A 12,970-nucleotide genomic window follows, 5' to 3' on the forward strand; every position below is an offset into this window, starting at 1 on the left:
TAATGATGATCGGTCCTTAATTAGTCATAGCTCCCATATAATACCCGCTTCCGAAAATAACTTTAACGTGCATAAATCTCTTAAAAAATTTGGTATACAAATAAAATTCAACAGCAATTTCCACTCACACGACTTACTTTCATGACGATCGGTCCATAATTGGTCATAGCTCCCATATAACCCACTTCCGAAAATCACACACGAATATAAATTATTGAAATTTTAAAAGCAAATGAGACTCTTGCCAAAGTTTCTTTGCAATCTATTTTACTTCATATTATGGAAGCGGAGAAGACATATTTTTTAAGCTCCGAATTAATATTAATATTAAGCTGTACCTAAGATCCATTAATTTCCACATCATTTTTAGATAAGCGCTTACAAAACCGGAAACGTTCCACACATCTACCAGAAGTAATTCAACTGTTATGTTGCAGTGAACCCATGGAAGAATTTCACTTTAGCCACCAAGACAATGAAATTAATGAAAGCGAAGCGGACCTTTTTGATTTAAATTTACAAAATGAATTAGATTTAAGCAATTACTAAAAGTTTTAGTATAATTAAAATAAATTAATATATTAAATTTGCATTAATGATTGTAAATGGGTTAATTTTTGGTCGTTATTCTTACTTTCGAAGTTCTTTAAGGTTTTGGTTTGAATACAATGATTTTGTAGTCGTTATTAATTTAGCACAGAAAAAGTAGTCATTTAACCTATAGTGCTTTGGCTCAATTTTTAAAAAACAGTTTACGAATATTATGAATATCTATAAAACGAACCTTTCTGTCAAATATTGCAATCTGTATATGGGAGAAACTAAAATTTTCGACTTTCATATTTAAAATAATTGATCATCAGTTGTCGTCCTTTTTCAATTTGGACCACTAATTACCAACTTCTAAGCATGTTTATGTTTCAGTTAATTTTCAGCTAGATCCTTCCGCTTGGGCCCTATCGTGTTCACAACAGACCGACATACGGGCGGACATGTTAGATCGTCTTAGAATTTTATGCATACTTTTTGGATTCTACGATCACTATTTCGATTATGTAATAAACGGAATGACAAAACCAATATACCCCCTATCATTTTTGATGGTGGTATAATAATGTACTTATATTTATCTAAAAAGTACCATTTTGCAAATTATTATAAAGAAAAAATAAATTCAAAATATATTATGGAATTCTCAATAACAAATCTCAGTCTTGTTAACTTTTACATTTTGCCCAAAAATTTCTATATAACTGTAAAATTGCACTAAAAACAACTTATAAACAAAACTTTTATGTTTCAGTTTATTAGTCCTATATAAAAATCAGAAAACTGGGAGTATTTAGAACATTAATTTAAATATTACGTATTAGAGATGAGCGATATTTCCATACCTGTGATTTAATCACTGTGATTGAAAAATCACTGGTAACAACAGTTACTGAATATTGCAAGTAACAGGTACAATTAAGTCGTTCTTTTATATTTTTCAACATACTGTTAATTGTTGTTCTTTTATTTTCTTCAACATTCGCAGGCAACGTTTTAGAAAAATCACTGGAACAACTGTAGTAACAGGTACTTTTAATATCGTTCTTTCACATTTTTCAACATACTGTTAAAATTTCGTTCTTTTGTTCATTAGTAACGTTTTTAAAAAATCACTTGTAACAAAACAAGAAAGTAACAGGTACTTTTAATGTCGTTCTTTTAAGTATTTCAACAAACTGTTAACGACATTTAATATTTTTCAACATTCACTGGTAACAACAGCCTATTTTTAGGCGCATAATTTTATTTATCTCCAACACAGTGTATAAAATAAAATGTTATGTACCATATCAGTTAATTCTCTTAAAATATTGTTACATTTGCTTAATTTTGTTATTTTCCTATTTAAAAAATAAACGTTTTTAAATCAGCAAATATTAGTTTTTGGTTAACATACGAGCAGATTTAAGAATGCAAATAATACATAATATATTCTTCTTAACATAATTGTTATTTTGTTTAAAATAGACAAAACGTGATCACGGTCACTGTTTAAAAGAACAGTGATTTATAAATCACGTTCACTGAGAACGACGTTCTTCAAAAATCACGGGATCGCTCATGTCTATTACGTATATGTATAGTTGTTGGAATCATAAATGTTTAGGAGTATGTATTTGGAATTTTAATTTAAATATTACGTATACGTATAGTTGTTGGAAATAAAAAAGTTTAAATAAAAAACAAGTAAGAAAGTATGATCGGTCAAGCCCGACCATATAATACCCTACACTAAGTAAAAGATCAAAAACATTTTTCTTTTAAAATTTCAATAATTTATATTTTTTAGTGGTTTTCGGGCCTTATATAGGGGCTATGACCAATTATGGACCGATCACCATGAAATTAGGTCGTGTGATTTATGTGTATATTAAAGTTAACTATGTTGAATTTTGTGTGTATACCAAAATTTTTAAGCGATTTATGTACGTTAAAGTGATTTTCGGAAGCGGGTCTATATGGGAGCTATGACTAATTATGGACCGATCGTAACAAAATTTGTTGACATGAATTTTGTGTATATAAAACTTATTTGGAGCGGAATTTGTGGAGATAGATTTATAAATTAAACATTTATGACCGATAAAGACCAATTTCGGGAGGACATTTGTATAAGGGCTAGGTGAAATAATGGACCGATTTCAGCCAGTTTCAATAGGCTTGGTCCTTGAGCCGAACAAATAATATGTACCAAATTTCATCGAAATATCTTCAAATCGACTCAGAAAGTGATTCTAAGTCGATCGGTATACTTTAAGGTGGGTGTTAGATTAATATTTTTGGGCGTTACAAACATCTGCACAAACGCATTATACCCTCCCCACTATGGTGGTGTAGGGTATAAAAACATTTCAAATACATATTATCAAACTTTAGCAACAATTTAAAATTTTTAAATAATTTTACGATAATAGCATCCTTTAACATACCGGTGTATGAAATACTATTTTTTGTCAAGGCTGTTTAATACACTCTATTTGTTATTCATTGTTGCTTTTCTACGTTTTATTAACCCAACACAATAGCGGCCAGAATTAACATTTTACATAAATTACATTTACATTTGAAAACAAAAACAAAAACTGTCTGTAATACAATCTCCAAACAATGTGAATTTCATCCCTAATTTTCATAGAGTGCGAGTCACAGTTGGTTAGCAGCTTGCGGTGCTCATTTCAATTGTCTCCTCCTTTCATGCATTGGCGCAGACAAACGAAAATTTTTCAATTTATGTGCAAATCTAATTATTTGTGTAATTGAATAAATGAGAAATTTTTTCTCTCCGTGTTTAAGTATTTTGTTCAAAAATCAAATTTCCTATTAGAGTGAGGACAGCAATGGCGGCGGCATTGAGCCAAGTCGTAGTCACAATTTGTTTAATAAATTAGTGGAAAAACGATGCCGTCTTAAGGTATATAATTTCAAGATAATGAATGAAATGATTTTAAATTAAAACACAAAACCAATCAAAACAAATTTTCACTGATTGATACGAAAGTTCTTTCAAGGCTAGAACAGAAGCTGAGAAACCAGAAAAATCTCATTAAAGAAATAACATTAAATGAAATAAAATTCCTGGTAAAACCTTTAAACCTTTGTCAAAAGTTTGAAAATGTTTGCTTTGTTTTGTTCGTTCGTCTTTATTAACAAATTTTGTTGTCGTACCAAATGCCTGACCATAGTTTAGCCTGCAACCACAAAATTTCTACGAACTTTAAATTGCGTTTTTTTTATTTCAAACAAATCCCGGAATATTTTACATGCGTTGTTTTTTAATCTTCAACCTCATAGCCACCCCAAACTTTAGAAAACAAAAATGACCTTTCTTTTCTATTTATACTAATCGTCCTTTAAATAAGAAAAAACAAATAAGGTGAAGAGCATGAAATAATTTGTCTTCCAAAAAAAATTAATTAATTTTCCCCTTTAGTCTGTATTGGTTTTATTGAGAAAGTAAATTATGCATATGTGTAGATAGAATATCAGTTTTTTTTGTACAGTAACTGGTTGTATTAGTAGGGACTAATGTATTCAATCAATTAACCGATTAATTTTGGACGGTTAACTGTTCGAATAATTTGAAATTGCCGATTTTCAAATAACAAATAAACCGATTAATTTGTGTCGATTAACCGAAATTCCTTTTTCTTTGCACTTTAAAATTTTTTTTGTATTTATTTATCCATTTCAATTCAAATAAAAATTTCAAATTAAAATTATATTTTTTTTGAACATGCAATAAATATGAACCGATTAATTTTTGACGGTTAACTGTTCGAATAATTTGAAATTGCCAAAAATTGAAATTACACAAAATTCATTGTTGTATTTTCAATTTAAAATGAAAATATAAATTATTCGGTTAATCGAATAATTTTAAATTAACCGATTATTAACCGAATAAATCTAAACCTCAGAAACCCGATTAATAGAATACCCTAGTAGGGACGTTAGCATTTGTGTATTCGACCTGAAAACCGAGTTAGTTTTACACAATCAAATCATTCGAATGGCAATAAATTCGGTTGATACACGCAGAGAAAAAATATAGTTGGGCATGGTTACTGTAACCATTTCAATATTGTTACAAGTTTTTTAACTATATTATAGTCACAGTAACCATTTACATGATTGTGGTAACCATAATATGGTTAATTTACGATTCACATGATTGTATCAACCATATATGTATATGGTTACAGTAAACAAATATATGTTTGTGACAACCATTTATATGATGAAGGACTTATCATATTATGGTGCTCTCGGCTTAAGGCTTATCATAATCTGAGAACAACATATTATGATAAAATTATTCATCATAAATATGGTTTCCACAAACATATATTTGTTTACTGTAACCATATATATGGTTGATACAATCATGTGAATCGTAAATTAACCATATTATGGTTACCACAATGATGTAAATGGTTACTGTGACTATAATATTGTTAAAAATCTTGTAACACTATATAAATGGTTACAGTAACCATGCCCAATTATATTTTTTCTCTGCGTGTATATCGATATGTTTTCTTTGTGTAGAAAAAGGCTTTACCAGATTTGCAAAGGCGTTAGTCCTTGAGAACCATGCAATATCCTCAATACCTGAGGAAAGTGTATATTGATATCCCCGAGAAACCCAGTATAGCTGCGCTAGTAACCGTTTTATATATGGGGGTTTTGATCTCAAGTAACACAACTTTTGAAATCGATGTCTTCCAAATCGGCGTTTTTTCTCATTCATGTAACTTATTGCCTATTGTTGTTAGCTAAATTTGTCCCATATAGTTTAGATAGCTATTTCTTCAATCTTTCCAAATTTTAAATATTTTTAGGTAAAAAAAATGTATTTTTTTTTCCAAAGTTGTTTTTTTAATTTTTTGGAAAAAACTATTTCGAATTGTTTTTTTAAAATTTTATATTTTTAAATTTAATTTTTTTTTTTTTTAATTTAAAAAAAAAAAAAGTTTTTTGGTGAAAAAAAAATATTTTTTCCGAATTTTTCCCATTGGAGGTCCTACTAACTAGGTCTTATATACGTCGTTGCAAAGGTCTTAGAAATATCCATCATAGGTCAAAAATCGAGGTTGTCCTCGGATCCAGAATATATATACTTAATATAGTCGGAAAATTATATTGTGGAAATTACAAACGGAATAACAAACTTATATATATATACCCAAGGTCTATTAATAAGGTCTGTGCAACTCTACAACAATTCAAAAACAAAAAGAAAAACAGGCATTTTGTTTGTGTAAAACTATACTGAAATTGTCAGAAACAGCTGACTACAATACGAAAATAAACATACACAATATAATTTTATTTTCAACTACATATTCGTTTTTTTAAATATATAAATTTACAACAAACTCCAAAAGATCTCCCGAACAAAGTGCGGTCAAAGAGTGCAGGGCTTTAAAATGTGAAGCTGTTGATGTGCGGCCGAACATGATTAATGGGAAAAAGGTTTGAATGCAAAACAACAAATATGGAACGTGGAGTTAAAGAACAAAAAAAAATAGTTTTTAAATCTACAAAATGAAAAGGAATGATCTGAGACACAAACGGCTGTATCAATAACTATTTTTATTACTTTTTTAACGTTTTTAATTTGTTTTAATAAATCTTTAGAATTTAAAAGGAATCGTGACATTCTTTACAAAAATAAACAAATTAAAAAAAACAATGGAGCTCTAAAATTTTAAACAAATTTTGACAATCACAGTATATAAACACAAAGGGACAAAAAATTATCAGCTGATTAGTTGCACAGACCTTATTAATAGACCTTGTATATACCCTTCTCACGAAGATGAAGGGTATAAAAATAGAAAAAATTTTGAGTTTTTTTGAAAAATCAAAACTTTTTTAGATTCGTAAGTCGACAGAAATAGCTCAGCCGACGACATAACCACCTTACTTGAATTGGTCTTGGATTTCAGGTATTTGACAGGGTGCTAGATCACTGTCAAATACCTGAATAATTTTTCATGTGAAAATATTAAATGTTCTATTTAACTTAGGTACAATCGTATCGTCTCCATCTTATGACTTATTTTTTTTTTCAAATTTTTAGCTTTAATTATGAAAGATTTGTACAATATAAATTTATTCAAAGTATTGGCCATTGTTAGCTATGACATTTTTCCATCTTTATGACAACATATGGATTTCGTGCCAATAGAACTGCTCATCTGTTGAGGTCAAGAATGAATCAAGCCAATTTCTGATACTCTGGGCGTATATAAAGCGTTCTGCATCGATCGACACAAATTGGCTTGATCTGGACTATAAAGCGGGTTAGGCAAAACTTCCCAACCACTTCATTCTAAAAAGTTTTAAACATTGCCTAAACCGCATTCAAAAGATACGCCATGTATTGTAAATCCCGCACTTTTAAGTCTTATACCCAATATTTATATTAAGATTTTGATCATTTCTAAAAAAAATCCAATAGGAGATTTGTGAGTATTTAAATGATTTTCGAAAGTATACTTTATTGGTGGCTATGGCCAAATATTTTTGTAGTTAATATTTTATAGATAACGATATTATGTATAGAATCGTATTCCGGAAAGGAATTTGTGTGGGAGAAAGCCTACACCGTTTCTTACCATTTTCCACAGAGTTTGTCTTTTTATTGTAGGAATTACTTGTGCAAAATTTCATTGTATCGGTAATAGATTTAAAAAAAATATCAAAAAATATTTGAAAAAGAAATCCACTTTTTTAGTCAGGTTCAATACCAATACTGCTTAGGAGAATGATAAACGTTTTTATGCAAATCTTGTTGATTTTGGGCTTGAGAATGTTTCAAACAGGCAGGCGGGCATAGGTCATACATTCAAGAGAGAGTAATTCAGTAATTTCAATTCTGTATATACCCAATATTAATTTCAAATGAAAATCAGAAAATTCTTGAAAATATTATCTATATCTCGGTCATTTCATAACAACATCTCAAGAAAATTTTATTTTGATTTGATTAAAATTTGTTCTTGTCACTAATGACCTGGAAGTCTTTGTCCTTTTATGTTTGACCTGAAACTGTAATTGAGTTGTAATAAAATGTTATTGCAAGACAAGAAAATTTTTCTCTTAATTCTTAATCAGTTTTCTCTGTTGTCTTACATTACAGAATATCAAATATGTTAAATTCATTATTCCATTTGTATCCTATTAAAAAAACACATAAGGTATTTAATGGTGAAACCAAACCCCTAAACATTTAAAATCTCATAATGCTGAATAATAAATTAAATGATCTGTAGACACATTTTGTTTAAATATATTGTTACGTTTTAACCTTTTCAAAACGCTGGTTTATTTCCTTTAAATAAACCGGATACTTTTGATTGCAAATAAAAGCCGTTTAGTAGTTTGAAAATTGTAACAACTCTTTATTTATTTAAAATGTACAACAACAGAATTAAATAATCACTCAATGTTTTTTTTTTATACACGTTTATAAATTCTTAGAAATACAGACACTTTAAGGCACTCAGTTGATGTTTATTCAAATAGCGTCTCTGATAAACTCACTAACACTGCAACCTCTGCAACTATTTATAACACTGCCATCTGCACTCTAGATTGCTCTTTAACTGTCAAAGTTCGAATATTCTAGATCATACGCCATCTGTGGTGTACTTTCTACAATGTTCTTTAACTGAATATTCGAATTCAAACAGCGTTGCCAACTTACGATCAATGGTCAACTGAAAGCTTTTATTTAATAATGCCCACAGACATGTTACAGTTTGCTATTACAGCACTGTTATTTGAAAGCATTATGCTACTATTAAATCAGCCCTTAAAATCGTTATATTTGAATTCAAGTACAATTTCGTAACAATATTGTATACAGACATATAGCTAGTTTATTTTGATACAATAGCCGATTTCCCTAATATCAGTTGATATTAAAGTACTTGTAAGTCCTTAAAGCAGAGCATTATATAATTCGTTACCTATCAAATTTAATACTAGTTTACTATTATTTTTTCTTTTAATATATGTACGTGTATTTTTCCTTTTCACATCCTAAATAAACAAACTCAATATTTTTATACTTATACATAGATAGAATTCATCATCATTAATATTATCTCTAAATATATATTTAGTAAACACATACGAATATAAGGTGTTATTAGGTCTGTAATACATTTATACACACAGCCTCAAAAGTGAGTAAACACTAGCGAATTTTTTTTATTTTTTTAAGATCGTGAAAATCATTAGTCCGACTTAAATCTTTTTTTTTCACAACCTAATCTATTATTCAACCCAATCTCCAACAAACCGAAACTTTAGGATTTTCATTATCTTAAAAAAAATCAAATAATTTTTGGTGTATACTCACTTTTGAAGCTCACTGTGTATAAATACATATAAATCTATATACATATATGTATCTAAACTATATATTGCAAGTGTGTGTTTGTTAAAGTTAACGTTACTATTATTTCAAGTATAACACTTGAAATTTACCACTTTAGGGTTAAACAAATATTTTCTTTAAAGGTATTTCATCAATTTACAATATATATTTATAGAAAAGAGAAAAAAAAACCTAAAATCAACAAATTAACTTGTACAACTCCGATTCAAGGCACTTAAGACTAAATTGTTAAAACTATTAAATGAAATATGTTCATTAGGGTGGCCCTTAATAAACAAAAGTTGGATTTTGGCCAGTTTGGTGAACATTGGTAAAAAAAATCATCCTGAAAATATTTTAGGTAAATCGGTTGAGGTTAATAGGGAATAAAAATATGAATAAATTATGAAAAAAAAGGGGTCATTTTAACCCCAAGTGCCATTAAGGGTTAATTTAAATTTGTGTGCTGTTATTATACATACTAGACTTTCATTTTCAGCCCAATTATGAATAAATATTCCCCCCGGGAGTTTTTCCCCTTTTCACATTTTCCTATTCAAATTCAATGGGAAAAAAACTCTCGCGGATTTTTTTATTCATAATTGGGCTGGTTATATAATTCTTTAGCTTCATCAAAATCGGCCCAAAAATATATAACATTTCGCTATATTTCCATTAGAATTTCCAGATATTAATATAGACTATATAGAGGGTTTATATTCAAACATTTTACAGTAGAGCGAAAAAACAGTTGTTTCGTTACCTATAAGAGTAATAACTAAAGTTTATTTTACAATGTTATTTAAAAACGACGTCTAAATCCTTCATATTTAAAGTTTTTATTAATTCCTGATATTCGTGCTTATATGTTAGATAGCTCGTTTTACAAGTTGAAGTTTTTTCGATTCTAACAGTGAAATAAACAGATAACACTATTTGAACAAAAATAAAAATGAGTTTTAATGTAAACTTTGAGGTTTTTATGTAAGTAATAGGGCTCATACACAACACCATCAATGATGTGCCATCAAGTGATTGTGCAATTAAGCTGGACACACACTCTACCCCAGCATGCTGGTACAAAATAAATTCTTTACCAAAAATTGTGTGGACAAGGTTGTAATGAATAACGATAAAATTTGTAATGAATTTATTATTGCTATTATCGTAAAACGAAAAAGGAGTAAAAAACGCTTTTGGATGAAGAAATTGCTAGAAAACAAAGGAAAGCTAGGTTTTATTTAACTTTTATGAGCTAATTTAACAACACTCGATTCAATCATACTAGTACAATCAAAAAAATATCAAACTATTTTTGATAAAATACCAGCAGCTGGTACAATCACACTACGAGCTCATAAACGGCCAATCAGCTGGCACAATCACTTGATTGACCATTCATGATGGTGTGGTGTATGGGCCCTATAACACGAGTTTTTATTATTTGCTTAGTTGAATAGGACATAGTTTTACATACGTGAAGAACTTTGTAGTTGTAAGAAAGTTTATAAATAAAGCTAATCATCTTTCTAGAATTTTCTCCAAAACGTTTCAAATGTAGGCTGTAGGGAACTCATTTTGTTGGTTGATCGGACTTGCCCGACTTTACCATTTTACTTGTTTATTAACGGTTTTTGTTATATTTTTTCGAATGAAATATTAAAATAAAATATAAAAAAAATCAAATAATGCAAATTTAAAATATTATTTAACACTTAAGTAGTGAAGATAGAATGATGAAATTGTGGCATGTGGTATTCAATATTTAGATCTTTAACTCACTATTTTTTTGAAAAAAAATTATTGGAAATCTAAAAGAATATTCAAGGATAAAAATTTGAAAAGACATTTTTAACATCTTTTGATTATGACAGGATTAAATCAAAATAATACAAAATATTTTACAACCCTTCTTGATTATTTGACATAATAGGATGATCAGAAGTATTTTAAAACATGTTTTCAAAAATTTACTCCTCTGAAAATTTTAAGTCCTTTTAAAAGGCAACAGGATCACGAAATGCAAAACTGAAAATGCAGTTAATATCTAGTTTTAGACGTATATCATCCGATTCGTGTCTAATATTGAGTGTCGTACGATGTAATATATATTTGGTCAATTCACAAGGTCTCTTATCATGTCATATTTTCATAATGTCCTAATATTTCACAATGGTTTTTATTGTTTTTCAAGTAAAAAGTGTCCTAAAATAATAGTACTCTGTATGCTATGTTTATTGTGTTATCGTAACCAATCAGTAGAGACCTTCGCCGAATGCCTAAGTGTCGGTTAAGCCGAGCTGCCGATTCGAGATATATTAAGACATTATGACTGATAAGAGACCTTGTGAATTGACCAATTATATTTTATAAAAAACACTTTTAATATTTTATTATATACACGAATATTTCATATGCATATAGCACTTTTTTACTAACAAAATAAATTGTGTGTTAGATAGCACAATACACATTTTATGAAAAAAACCATTGGAAATATTTTTTTTAAATTTAAATGACAGATGAATACGTTGCTATAAAAAACTCATTTTCGAGAAAATATCGTATAGCACTAAAATGTCTAAAATTTTAGACATTTTTTTTATTTTTAAATACCGAAATTCCTAAAACCGTGAAAATGTGTTCCAAAACCTGAGTTTTTTTAGAAAAGTTTCATATGGCCAAGTTTTTTTTTCGGATCACAAATGGAATCTGGCGATTTTTTAAAAAAAAAAATTGTGACCCGAGGTGACCACTTTTGAGGGGTTAGGCACCGGCCCCTATCAAGATGCAGAACAAATTTAAATCAACTCAAAAACACCTCAGCTCCAACCATATTCGTAACAATATCTCTAATAGTTCCCGAGATTCCGAATTATTTCCAAAAAAAAAACTTTTCTAAACCACGGTTGCCGCTAAAATCTGTTGCCTGTTTATTAAACGTCACAAATACTTGCGTCATGGATTAAGGTTCACTTTAAAATATTTAAAACTTTTTTGTTGTTTTAAATAAAACTCATTATGTTGAAAACAAGTTAATTATGCGTTAATTTTTTACATCCTCCACCAGCAAAAGTGGTAAATGAGGGTATATACATATAAGTTTGTCATTGCGTGTGTAACATTGAGAAATATTTATCTAAGACCCAACATAGTAAATATTTTCTTGATCCTTATGAAATTCTAAATCACGTAAATAATCATTATCCAGTTGAAATAATCCCCATAAATACAAAAGTCGATGTACTGAATTTTATGTAGATCGGGCGATAATTGGTTATAGCTTCCATATATCTAGTGCAGATTCTATAATTCTCATTATATTTAGGTGAAGGGTAATTAAGATTCGGCGCAGCCGAATATAGTACTCTAACATGTTTAAATATTTCTTTCTCTAGATAGCGACCTTTGTAGTCTTTTGAAAATTAATTAAGCTTATTTTACGAGAGGAAAAAAGTTAAACACATTTTAATTTTGTTTTAAACGAGGTCATTATTATACACATTTATTTGTTTTAAGAATATGAGCTGCTGTCATTGTTTTTCGATGTGATTTTCTTTGGGGACACACATATGACAAAGGTCAGGGAATGAAGATCAAGTAGTTATGTTTATTATGAATGTTTATATGTATCTGCATTTAGTTAATGACAATGTTGCAAAAACCTTTAAACATGTCATTGTTTTTCAATTAAATCATTAATTTGTATAGTCCGACCGAAACCGGATTTTTCCGACCGAATTCGAACAGAATCTAATATTCGGCCAACAAATTTTCAAATGTAGTATTAGTTTTTTCATGAACTGAAAAATTGTTTACAATAAAATATGTTTTTGTATTCTATTAAACATTTTTATAATTTAAAATACCATATTCTATTATTTTCCTTTATAAACGTTTCGGTTAATATGAAACTGAATATTCGTTCGGACTCTAATAATTTTCAGTTTCTAATTACACGTTTAAAAATTGGTATTGTACATAATATTATAATTGGGGGATTCAAACGGTCTCCTATTAGGTCGT

The sequence above is a fragment of the Calliphora vicina genome, chromosome 3 (assembly GCF_958450345.1).
Source record: "Calliphora vicina chromosome 3, idCalVici1.1, whole genome shotgun sequence".
NCBI lineage: Eukaryota > Metazoa > Arthropoda > Insecta > Diptera > Calliphoridae > Calliphora > Calliphora vicina.